This window comes from Hippoglossus stenolepis, chromosome 1, assembly GCF_022539355.2.
Source record: "Hippoglossus stenolepis isolate QCI-W04-F060 chromosome 1, HSTE1.2, whole genome shotgun sequence".
Taxonomy (NCBI): Eukaryota; Metazoa; Chordata; class Actinopteri; order Pleuronectiformes; family Pleuronectidae; genus Hippoglossus; species Hippoglossus stenolepis.
In genome coordinates this window covers 14,807,138-14,817,476 of record NC_061483.1, presented here as the reverse complement: position 1 = coordinate 14,817,476, position 10,339 = coordinate 14,807,138, and positions in this window count along the sequence as shown.

Below are 10,339 nucleotides of genomic sequence, written 5' to 3'. Positions count from 1 at the left end.
AGTGTGTTTTTCTTGTCTTTACTTTTCCTGCACACCTCAGAAATGATGATAGCACATGGCTTTGCAGCTAGCTCACCCTCAAGGCAAAATGTACCAGGCTGCTAGGCGGCGTTACCTCTTCCTCTTCCCCGAGACAGCTAACCCCCTCAAAGGATGCTCGCGTCTGGAGAGAGAGAATGCCTATGAGCAGAAATGGGGAAGAAGGAATGAGGTTTGGGATGGGGTGGGGGTAAAGATGGGGTTGGGGGAGCGTCGGGTGGAGGGGAAAGACGGAGGGAGGGAATATGTGTTTGATTCAAAGTGGGGGAGAAAAAAAAAAAGTCAGTTCGGTCCCCCCTGTTCTTTGTAGAACATTTAGCTTTGACCCTCCCTTGCTTTCTCTACTCCCTCCCACCCCCCCACCCCCTCAAACTCATGCACACACACACACATACACACACACACACAGAGACACACAGGGTCCAGCAGATCTGGAGGATATCACACCAGCGAGCCTTTTCTATCTTCTGCACCGAGATGCACGCTTCTTGATATATATCTACTGTATAGTGTGTATATGTCCACACCGTTGCAACAGGCAGACACTGAGGGAGGAGAGAGGGAAATAGGGACGAGGGAGTGACAGGAGGGGAGTGAGGGGAGGAAGGGAGAGAGGTAGAGTGAGAATCAGACTGAAATAGGATAAGGGAGGGGGGAGAGCTTGATATGTTGGTTACATGTTTATGATGCAGTGAAAAATATCAATTTAGATTTTCAAAAAAAGAAATAAGGCTTAAAGAGTATTTCTCATATTTGTGGTGAACTAGTCCACATAGCTGCAGCCAAAGCCCTGACCAGACCTCTACTTGTGCAGAGCTGACTGGAGGCGACCCAGGGTAAGTTATGGGCTTTTTTTTTTGCCTCCTCTTTCTCTCCCTCTCTCTACGCCGCTGATTACGATGCTGCTGATTGATTGGTTAGAGGCTGTGGATTATCACGGGCCGCTCGTCACCAGGTACCTGATGATGAGAGGAGAGAGAGACGAGGGGAGAGGGGGGGGCGAGGAGAGGAGGGAGGGATGAGGGGGAAGGAGGGGTGGAAATTAGATGAGCATGGCCAGTGCTCACATCACCAGATCTCACTAACTCTCTTTCTGATTTCTCTGTTTACTCTGCCGCTGCACATTTGTATACCGTGTGTGCAAAAATTGATTTTTTTTGGTGCATTTTGTGTGTGTGTGTGTGTATTCGTGCATCGTCTTGGTGTGCGTGTGTGGTCTCAGCCGGCACACGTTGCCAGCCCGCCCGCCTGCCTTTCCTCCCGTCTAACCGGCGTGTGCTGATGAGGCTGTGGGGAGGGGTCTGCTGATGAGGGAAAGCCAAAGGGGCCTTTTTGTGAATATGCAGATCAGGGGCATGTGCAAATGGGGAGGGGGCTCGACGTGAGTGTGTGCCACACGCTTTTCTGTTTATATGTTCCCCATAGGGAGCCTGATCCTCAACAGATTGCCGGCGTTTGGTGTGATCTTGCCGCTGCTTTGTTTGGGGCATTCTCTGACAAAGATGGAGAAAGCAAAGAGGAGAGCCGGAGAGGGGGATAGTGGAGGGGAAAGAGGAAAAAAAAAACTGATAGAAAAACACAGTTAAAGAGGAGCGAGAAAAAAAAAAATGGTAGAGCAGCTTCAGGGCATATTTTCACCCCATTGACAAGACGTGATGATTGCTGTTTTGCCCCCTCCCTCCTCCCCTTTACCTCCCCAGACATTTTTCTAATCCATTTGCATGTCAAAGCAGTGGAGGCCACTGTGCAGATTAGTATAAGATGACATAATGATGTAATGAATTAAATGCTCCTGTTTAAGCACCGCACTTTGCTTTAATGGGAGGCGAGGACGGGGGGGGGGGTGAGGAGCAAATAAGAGAGGAACAAGTGAGGATGAGACACTGACATGCTTCTCTGTTGACTTTTCTTTACCACTCGTCCCAGAAACACTGATTGAAGTAACCTTTTCTGCTTGGTTTGATTACAACACTACACCCAGAGTTTGCACTGAGCTTAATTATATTGACATATTTTTTGCTGAATGTGTATATTTGACTGTTACCATCTTTACACACTGTTACCAACTCTGGACTCCTCAATCGTATTATACAAATCCAATATTTATGATATTTCATTTAATTTGCTCATGAAAATGTTGGAATTATTATTCTTAGTCTTTTTAAATAAAAGGAAATTAGTATTTTTTATCGGTCAATTTCAATGTCATTTTTTAAAAAATATTAATAAAATAATGCATATTGACCCCTACTTTGGAGATGTAATTTTGACAATTTGTGTGAAGACCAAAAATAACAAATACAAAAAAATAAATCACACTTTTGCTTACTCAAGAAAGGACGGCCGCGCAGAGCTGCAGGATGTTAAGGTTAGATTCTGCTAAAACATCTAAACTGTAAACACGTTGTTGTTTCTCGTGGCCTTTAACACAGAGCACTAAAGTGACTGTGTAGAAATAGTAAAGGCATATGGACTTTTTGTCCTCTTAAGCCGAAAAGATCTGAGACACGACACCTGGGTCTCTGTGGAGAAACACCTTCTCTGTGACAGAGGCTGGAGTGTGTCACTCTTGTCATCTCCCACCCCACCAATAGATAGAAACCCCTGTACACACACGCACACACACCTCAGTCACCTGTAACAACTGGGATAGCGGCCTCATTGAGGACAGGGGCAGTGCGGGGGCTTGTTGAGGAGATAGATATGTCCCACATCTCACTAAACTTTGCGTTATTCACGCCGCCGTACTTCTCTCCAATCTCATCGATCTGAGATGTACTACACAGATTCAGTTTTGCCCGCCTGATGGTTGTCTCTTCTATTTGGCCATGATTCACTTCTAACTGGCGTGTAGGAGATATGCCTCGATTGACACCAAAATAGTCAATGAAGACATCATGTTGGATCAGTGAGATATGTATAGAATCTATTATACGCATTTATATAGATTTATCCACAACAAATCTAAACAGCTATTAAAAGTAGAAGCTTTATAAAGATTTTAGTGATTTTAAAATATATCCCTGGCCAGAAATAGATATTTCTTGGTGTTCTCAGTAATAATTTTTATTCCCTACATTGAAATTAAGAAAGGGGCAAATTTGCAAATGAATTTTTTCTAGTTCATGATTTCTAGCTGTCCCTGGTGTGGCCCCGGAGCCGTGTCCAGGCGGGTGTGGCCGTGTGGAGTCAGCTGGCTGGTGCAGGGGGTAATGAGTATGCACTGTGACAGCTGGGATAAAGTGTATGGATGTGTTTGGTGGGAGTAATCAGCTGCCGACCACGGGGTGCAAGAGGGTGATGTGAGGCTTTATGACTGCAGAGCTTACACACACACACCCATATATACACACACACACTCACACACACACGCACACACACACACACACACACGCACACACTCACACACACACAGGGGTCCATTGGGACTGCATGCTTCACCTCACCCTTGCTCTGCTGAACATATCCTGAGCTTCATGGCGAGCTTCTTATTCTTGCCTTCAGTAAAAATAGATTTTCAGCATTCGCTTCCAACAACCTGTGAAAATGAAGGATTTCTTCTCAGGTTTAATCAGAAAAATTCACTTTTTCACTTGAAAAAATGTAAACATTTCATTGCAGCAAAAAACTCTCCTGCACATCAGAAAAATAATGAACTTTTTATTTTGGGCTGTTTGATGCTGCACAAAGATAACGCCGTGTTTTGTAGATCGGGATTGAGCATTTGGTTGTTAAACAGCACACCCGGCAAAAAATATTGAATAAGTGGTATTTTAAAGAAATGCTTTTTCCAATATGGCACAAGAAAAATAAACAATGTGGCATCTTATATTTCTGGTGGTGGTGTTGTCTAATTGCTGCACTGATCAGATCAACTTTGTTACAAACCAGGTCTCAATTCAAAGTTTTTGGAGCCTGTGGTTAAAGTGCTTTACAAGTAAAGAACACACTAATAAATACGTAAAGGGGAAATAAATATTGACATCCCAGTACATAAGAATAGCATCGCTTGGCGTTGAGTCATGCAGTTTATGGGGCATGTTGTTGTTAGTGTGTATTGGCGGTCCGGGGGCACACATGTGTTTTTCTTTGACCGTCCGGGTGTTTGTGTTTGCCTGCCTGTAAATGTGCAGCTGTAATCCCAGACTTTGATTGTGTCTGGTCTCTAAATATTATGTTAGCGTCTGAGAAAAGTGTTGAAAGGTCTATATCGGCCTCTGTGGTAGCTTTCGACAACACATCTGTGTGTGTGTAGGGAGGGTGAAAGTTTGTGCGCATGTGTGAGCGATGGAAGCCTTGCCCTGAACCCCTGGCCCTGTCACTCTGGGCTGCAGTTTTCCTCAGCTCCTACAGGTTCTCTATAGTCAATGAGGAGGATAGGCGGGAAAGAGGATTATTGGTATTGATCTACCCAGGGGGATCATTAGGCATCACTATCAATTCACAGCTCCTAGCACACAGCACCGGCCCGCACAGACATTGCCAATTTGTCCCTATTAGAGAGCCCAGTTTCTGGGTGTCTGCTGTGAGAGGCTGCTCAGGCCCCACTGGAGAGCAGCCAGCCAGGGCCCTGGCATAGGCCTGACCGCTGTGGGGGCTTGGCTGCACTCGGTTAAGGTGATGAAACACATGCTGCCTGAGCTCACCTGCTTGATATCGTGAGGTAAACACATTTAAATATGCAAAATAGAAATAAAACACATTTTTTTCATGATGAAAAAAAAAAAACCTGCCCTATGTTTAGCGTTAAAATGTTATTTAGGGAAACAAAAGAATACAAGATTTTTTTTTAGACTTCCTGCACACATTGTACTTCCTGTCAGTAGTTTCCTCTACATCCCCATATTATTTACCAAGGGGTAATTGGCACTGTAATAGAATACTTCAGTGAGGCTTATCCAGCCTGGCCCACTTATCTGTGTAAGCTGGCTGTTCTGGGGACTAAAGCTGCTAGATCCGTTGTCGCTGACTTTAACCCTCTCTGCTCGAGTCAGGTGTGCACGGAGCTGCTCCGCTGACTGCCACTGCATCAGGGTGGGTTCGAGATGCTCCAACATACCAGACATTCAGTTTAGAAATGTTTTTAATTCACTTGTGCCATGAATATGTACGTATTTGTCATTCTTTCATATCACATTCACCTCCTTGCAATTTTAGTATTTATATCTCATTTTATTGTATTTAAAAAAAAAAAAATCCTTAAAATATTTGTGTCAGGCGTTTGCCACTTGGTATTAAACTACTCCATCAGCTATTTTATATATATTATGAATCCATGAAAGGATGATTCCAGTTGAATATTTTTGTAAACCACTGCAAAGTACAACCAAATAAAATTATATTCACATCACAGTATATTACAAACTGATCACTCTTTGTGTCTAGGCCCCTCTTTCAAGAAGAGGTTGACGTCCAAGACGACACACTTACATGTTCACTTATGTAAGCTCTGAAGTGCAGCGCTTATAGAAACAGATGTGGTGGTTTGAAGACTGAAGGTCAGAGAGCAGGGGGACGTTCAGAGTTTTGTCTTACTCGTTATGTTTATATATGTGTGTTTCATTTCGGTTGAGGTAGGTTGTGGTGCGCCCACACACACACACACACACACACACACACACACACACACACACACACACACACACACACACACACACACACACACACACACACACACACACACACACACACACACACACGCACGACCAGTGGACCAGACGAGCCTTGCAGCTGACCGTGCGGGCCAGTAAACAGCAGGTGATTTTTTTCTCACGCCCCCTGACCCCTTTCCGGGCCTCTTTAGCTGCCGTCCAACAAAATCTTAAACATGCAGAAAGCAGACACCACCCACGCTGACCGTACCCTCACTGTAGCCAAACATAGAGAGAACACACTGTATATTTAGGAATATAGCACATAGATATGAAAGAAAAAATCCCGCTGCCGTCGTAACAGGGCCATGGTTAGTGAAAAGTGTGTCATTTCACACTGGGGTCTATTAGAGAGGGAGGTGGGTGTAAAGGATTTAAGTGCTCTAATAAATCATCTTCCAACACATTCAAAATTCATCAGTGCTCGCTCTTTGCCCTCTTTCTTTCCGAGTCGGCCCTGTGTGGTCAGACAGCCGTACCACATGAACGCTGCAGTAGAGACTGTGTTCCAGGGGAGCAGCACATTTGGTCTCCAACATGAGGTTTTGCGTGTGGAAATCAAAGGCTCGCCGGTAATGACTTCAGTCTGGGCAGTGTGTGGGGGTCCGTTTGAGCCGCTATTCCCCAGTCACTACGCCGCTTTCACACGTCCTCATTCACGGGGCGGTTCATGGGACGGCGTGCAGCTCCGCCGTGCTAGGTCAACAACCACGCAAATGACATGTGGAGCCAGCTCTGTTTTAACCAGCCCATTCAGTCGCTCTCACTTCATCAAATATAAAAGCAAAGGAAATATTTGTACGAGTAAATCATAAGGAAGTAGCATGCAGCCGTGTATATGGCTTTTTTAAAACATTTTTATTAGAGAGCTGAAGCATAAAAGGTAGAAGAAAAGAATCAAATTGATGATCTAGCTGTTACTCTGCTCGCTCTCTAGCAGCATGGATGTGGAGCCACCAAGAGAGGGCAGTGTGGCCTGCCCAAAAGCATGGTTGGAACATTGTGATCACCTGACATAAGCAGACACACACACTCACACACACACACACATACAAACACACAAACATATGTTGGGTTTCTCTATAGTTGTGTGGTCACTTATTGACATAATGCATTCCCTATAGACCCGAACCCTAAAACAACCCACACCCCAAAACTAAAGCTAATTCCAACCGAACCAAGTCTTAATCATCAAACAGCCTTTTGAAGTAGTGACGATCGTCCACATGTCCTCACAGGGACGGTTACAAACCAAAATACTTCCACACAACCATAGAAAACCACACACACACACACACACACACACACCCTCTGTCCCTGGCTTGGTTCTTGTACACATAGATGATATACAGACATGGCTGTCTGTTTTTATTTCTTCATGGTGGTGTGAAGAAACTCTCTGATCTTCTCTCTGGCATGCATGCCTTTCTCATAGGTTCTGGTTAATTTCCCCTCCGTTCATCTTTAATTGATGTTTGTCCAAACACAATGGATATATTCTGGTTGAAAGGCCAGCCCATTTACTTCCTCCTATAAATAATAATATCCTTTGTACAGATATATTTATATATAAAACCGTAGCAATATTAATGCAGGAATGAATAGAATATGAAATGAATGAAATATAAGCAAAGGCAGAAGGATATTTGTTGAATTAAAGGACTACATGGTTGTGTGCCATTTGGTTCCTATCCTTTGTGTTTTTTATGAGGCAGTGGAGGCAGACTGTCTGGGAGTAATCAGATAAAAACAGGAATCATTCATGATCCTTAAAAATGTACAAATGAAAAATAAACAGATCGCGCAGAGCCAGCGGGAGCGACGTGTGCTTCCGCTTCTGTAGATTTTACCCAGAGGACCAGTCATCGGCGGATCTCACTGGTAGAAATCCAACATCGTCTCAATACGCATTTGTGTCATCTTGTATGTTTTGTTATCTGAGAATATAAGAATGTGTGTATGTGTTTTCCCGGGGAGGAGGGAGAGGCTGCGGGTCTGTGAGCGAAGGAAGAAAAAGAGAGAAAAAGAAGGGAGATGGATGAGGGCAGTTCGGGGGCCCTGGGTGTTTTAATTATCCACTGCTCTGTCGTTGGGTCAGAGCTCGCTATCTCTCCCTGGCTTTATCCCTGTCTCATGATTTGAGCAGTACCTTTATCCCTAAGCCTTCAGCTCCTCTGGCCAAACAAAGAAGAAGGGAGGGCAAAGAAGGGGTTTTACAGCAGTAACTATGCCACATTTACCATTAATATCCCTCAATCTCCTCTTTTTTATGTACTGCAGAGCATAGTAACCTCAATAAAGTGACCCCAGTGAGGAGTGTATGAATATGGCTGTTGGGATGGAGGATCTTCTTGCACACTAGGTCAGAGCCGGTCTAGTTCTGCTCAAAAGCTGAAGCTAAGTGCTGGCAGCCGCCGAAAACAAGTGGGGTGAAGGAGCACATTTTTTTGTATCATCTTTTTCCCTTCACTCTTTCTTTCTGCCTTTTTTTGTGAGGAGAGATCATTGAAATGCCAAGTGTTCCAGGAACGCTGTTTATCTGATAACACTGTTGGCTGAGGAATGGCTACTGTGGACGGGCACCGTGGTCACATGACCTTGCTGTAGAATTTCCCTGAAGTGGAAGCGTTAAAACATCCACGCTAAGCGTCGGAGTCGATTTCACCGTCACTGAATATCTAGATAAAATGCTAACACTGAATTCAGGTTTTACTTTCACTCGTTGAATGAATACTTTCTTTTTTGCCATGAATGCCATCATTTTAAAAGGAAAAATGTATTATTTATTTTGGCAAAGCCTTTTCTTATAATTTGTAAATTGTACATAAAAAAATAAAAACAATAACAATAAATTTGAACATTATGAATGTGTGCTTTCAAAATTCTGAGGTTGAAACAAAAACAATTTTAGTCTTTAGCCATAAAAATCTCTATACAAATTTGCAAAATTTTGTACATACATATTTTTTAAATCTTCAAACATATTCACCTAAAACATTACAATAGAAATGTTGTGCGGGGGAAATAAATCAGTGCAGAGATACAAAAGCCTTTTCTTTTTGTCTTGTTTATACTGTATACATATTCATGTATATATTCTGTATATTGTTTGTCTAAAAAAATCCACAAGGCAAATGTATTTATTAGGCTGTGCGTAGACGCCTGTGTGTGTGTGTGTGTGTGTGTGTGTGTGTGTGTGTGTGTGTGTGTGTGTGTGTGTGTGTGTGTGTGTGTGTGTGTGTGTGTGTGTGTGTGTGTGTGTGTGTGTGTGTACTGTGCATCCTGGGTTTCTGTGTTAGTCTGTAATTTCTCCATGACAACATGGTTTTGATATGGGTTCCCTTCCTGACATTTCCATTCGGGGAGGCTTGTGAATTGCCTTGCCTCTCCTTCAGTCAGCATGTCACATGAAAAATGTGTGTGTGTGTGTGTGTGTGTGTGTGTGTGTGTGTGTGTGTGTGTGTTGGGTGGGGGGGGCGCTTGGCTTTTGGGGGCAGTATGAGGAATCTAATGGGCGTCTGGTCTGATGGTCCTCAGCCGTGGCAGTAGAGACAAAGCAGATGAATTGTGCAATGGATTCGAAGAGATTGGAGACAAGTGCATGTCAGCAGCCCCTCCATCTCTGCTCCTTTCCTCCCCCCATCCTCCAGGATCCCTCCCTCTCCATCTCTCCTCTCTTTTTGTCTGACATCCTGAAAAAAGCAGGCATGACAGCAATGCTCTGCTTGAGCAAAACATTAAAAACAAAATGCAATCCTCACCCATTTTTCTCTTCTATTAGATATTCAGGCAGACACTCAGTGTGTTGAGCCCATATTAATTGTGAAACACTGCATGACAAATCTTCATCATATTAATCACTAAGCAAACATCAAGGACATTTTGATCCATGCTGTCTGAAATGCTAGAAATAAATGACAGCATTTATAGAAAACAAATTTGAAGATAAAGGCACTTAACTAATCATCTTAAAAGAGGCACACTGGAGTGAAGTCAGACTTTTCTTCATTGAATGCATTTGTCTCTCATTCTCATAATGTAGCTATTCCATTTTTTTGAATAATTTCAATGTCTTTTCTTCAAACCTCCATGTTGCAGTAAAAAGCATGCCTGACCAGTATTCTTTCCACTAACCTCTAGGAAAACATTGATAGTCAACACAGGCAGCTTCAAACTCCTGAAGCTGGAGGTAGAAGAGCAGATCTTCTTATCTCTGAACCCCGGAAGAAAGACAAATCACAGAAAGCCTTCTTTTTTGGTATTTTTCTTTGTCGTGCGAGGCTCTGGCCATTGTCCCAGCCCAGATGAATGCTGATGATTTGTGGTAGCGGTATAGCCCAGGACTGTAACTGTGAGGATCCCCCACTGTACAGTAGGTGTGCTGATGTATCTTAGACAGATACTTTGGCTTTGAAGTTTCAAAGAGGAAAACTCCAGGCTCTTAGGGGTATCACATTTCTTCCACTGAACTTAAGTTATTTAGACTATTTTTTACTTTTTATATGCACTATTGTTTTTATACATACATATTTGTCCATGTATATTTATATACACTCAGGTTAATTAACACCAGTAATCAAAAGATATTTTTATATGTTTAATAGTTCATTTATTTACTATTAAAAACAGAAAAAATACTTTTGATACAA